The sequence below is a fragment of the Elephantulus edwardii genome, unplaced genomic scaffold, assembly GCF_000299155.1.
Source record: "Elephantulus edwardii isolate Elephantulus edwardi_28Jun2011 unplaced genomic scaffold, EleEdw1.0 scaffold00353, whole genome shotgun sequence".
NCBI lineage: Eukaryota > Metazoa > Chordata > Mammalia > Macroscelidea > Macroscelididae > Elephantulus > Elephantulus edwardii.
This window is the reverse complement of record NW_006400103.1, coordinates 783,357-786,300: the sequence shown is the minus strand read 5'-3', so window position 1 is coordinate 786,300 and position 2,944 is coordinate 783,357. Positions and strand designations below refer to the sequence as shown.

At 41.5% G+C, this 2,944-nt stretch overlaps 1 protein-coding gene across 1 annotated transcript in view; it reads left to right on the top strand.

Moving 5' to 3' along the window:
* Positions 1 to 331: 331 nt before the first annotated feature.
* Positions 332 to 2,944, top strand: part of GKAP1 (G kinase anchoring protein 1) — a 232,528-nt gene continuing 229,915 nt past the window's right edge. The window contains exon 1 of the mRNA XM_006901950.1: positions 332 to 468. The gene's annotated coding sequence lies outside the window, so the exon portion shown is untranslated. The remainder of the gene's footprint in view (positions 469 to 2,944) is intronic.

Sequence of the window (2,944 nt, the reverse complement as noted above, 5' to 3'; positions counted from 1 at the left end):
CAGCGGGACCCGGGGCCGGGCGCCCGGCCGCGACCCGGAGGCCGCTCTGGTGACAGGTGCCGCCGCGCCTCTCCAGGGAGCTTGTACCTCCCCGAGGGGCGTCCCTCCCAGGGGTTCAAGGTGTCCGTCCCGTCCCGGGGGCTCAGGGTCCCCGGGGGCACCGCGCATCTGTCGCGGGGGCGGGGTGCTCGGCGTGTCCGTCCTCGGGGGGGGGGCTCAGGGTTTTCCCTGAGGGGCTAAGCTCGGCCCTGGAGGTTGGGGGGCCCTCAGCGCGTCCCTGAGGGCTCAGTGCTCGTACTGGGCGGCTAGTTATGTTCTGATTTCCCCTTTTCAGGATTTGAACCCGCCTTACTGCCCAGTTCGGTCTCGTCCAGCCCGGTTTTTGCTTCCGTGTACTTTGGACGAGTAAGTTTTGGAGTCTCAGTTAACAGATCCTAGGTGAAATTAGGCTTCCATTCGTGAATTGAGGTATTACTTTTTTAATCTAGTTCTTTCCTCTTTTCTGACGTCTGTTGAAATGTAGAGATTAGGGTTTGATTTTTTATTTTTTTTTTATTTTACTGTTTGGAAAACGTTTTTAGACTTTTTCTTAGGTTATTGATGTCCCGAGAGTTTCTGCTCTTGTTGCTGTTAGGTGCCCTCAAGTGGACCACCACTCATGGCAACAACAGATCTGAATCCAGGCCTATCCAGTGACATCCTCACACTTGGAGCCCATTGCAATCACAGTGTCAGATCCATCTGATTAAGGATCTTCCGCTCCTTTGCCAGCTCTCCACCTTTCCAAACATGATGTCCCTTTCCAAGGAATCTCCTGGTAAATGTCGGAAGTATATGAGATGAAGCTTTGTCACCTTTACCTCCAAGGAGCTCCCGGGGTGCACCTTTTCCAAAACATACCTGTTGGTTCTTTTGTCAGTCATGGAGTCTTAAGTACTCTTCAACACCAAAGCTAAAAGGCACCAGTTATTCTCCTGTCATCCTTATTCATTGTCTAGCTCTTAGATGTACAACAGGTGACTGAAAATATTAATGACAAAAATAGCTTATAAAATTGTCTAAGTTCCTTCTCCCCATCCTTTATACATTTTTCATTCTCATACAAGCCAAATTTTACACTTAATTTCTGTGGACTTTGATTACAAAGATTAATGGAAAATAATTTTCCTTAGACTGAAAAGCCAGTGAGTCATCATCACTCATTACTATCTCTTTATATGTTTGTGACCTTAACTTGTATTATCAGTTAAAAAATATTGGCAGGACAAACTTTATGATAAAATGTTAAAAATATTTAATATGTAGAAATACTTCGTTGTAACATATATGTACTTAGTATGAGTCAAATTTTGATTGCTGGGAGGAATTCTTAAAATTGCTTTAGGTGGTAAAAAATTATCTGTAAAATACTAACCTAGTGGTTTCAGCCATCTGGAGTAACAAGAACTAGAAACTGAGGAAAAGCACACGCAGTGAGCTAATGAAAATAGATTACGGAAACTGAGGAGAATCTTATTTAGTTTTTATTCTGTACCTGCTTATTTGGTGGGTGTTTTTGTTTGTTTGTTTGTTTTTTGTTTTGTTTTGTTTTCATAGAAATTAGAAGCTGTAAGCTTTAGGAGCAAATAATACACTAAGAGAAATAGCGGAATTTAGCACATATCCATTCCATTTACTTGATTTGGTTTTGTAACTGTACCTTGGAAAATCTTGATAGATCCTTGGCCTTAGTGGTTGTGAAACTTGATGCTTGAGAACCATAAATTTTTTTTTATTGTATTATTTTTACGTGTACTGTCAAATCAGATCTGACTGGTACAGGAGGAGATTGCCCCCTCCTTCTCCAGCAGAGCATCTGAGAACCGTAATTTTTAAGAAGTCAGAGTGAGAGATATTAGTGCCAATTGTGACATGGAACATAAAAAAATACTTAAATTTCTGCTAGACGTTAAATCTTAAAATGTTGTCATTTCATTCTATGGAGGTTTAAAAAAATTTTCATTAAAAAAAAACCACACTAATTTACATCTGTAGTTATATAGGGGATAGCTAGCTGACTAGCTGTATAGCTCTTGCCCAGTTGACTGTAAACTATGGCATCCTGATGCACAACAGAATAAAATGTTAGCTGGTCCTCTGCATTCTTACAGTTACCAGCATGTTCCAGTCCATGTTGCAGCTATTGTGATGTCTTCAGGGGTCTCTCTTGCCTTTGCTGAACACTCTGCTCCACCAGACATCATGCCCTTAATTGACCAGAGGAAGTGAATCAGACAATGTTTTCTATGATCTGTGTTAAGTCTTTTGTCACTAACTTTGAGAAGTTGCTCCCAGGCTTTGATTCCTAATCTCTCTTAGGCTAAAGCTCCCCTGAAACTTGGTTGCCATGGATGACTCTGCTAATATTTGAAATACTTGTAGCATAGCTTCTAGCATCATGACAATACACAGGCCCTGTCTAAAATGACAGACTAATGCAGATGGTAAAATTACCATATGTATTGCATGCATTTATTTGAAAATCATGGTAAGTTGTTTTAATCAGATATTTATGAAGAAGAATATATTTGTTATTTTCTTGATTTTCAAGTGAACCAAGATAAGGTTATGGTTACTATCTTTCCTGACTGTGGTGAGGTTAGAGGAATGAGGTCATAATAGCAGTGACCCTCAGAACCTTGACACAGCTCAATAGAGCTGCTATTGTTTTGTGCTGGAGAGTCAGAAAGTCACAGTTGACTTGGCTGACCCTCTGGCAAATTTTCAGAGGCTGTTAAATCACCCTGGAGGAGTTTGTCTCTTTTTCCATAGAGCAACTCCTGAATTTGAACATGGACAGCACATGCTGGTGAGGTTGTGGAGAAACTGGAACCATTATTCACTGTTGGTGGGAGTGTAAAATGGTGCAACCACTGTGGAAGGCAGTATGGCGCTATCTCAAAAA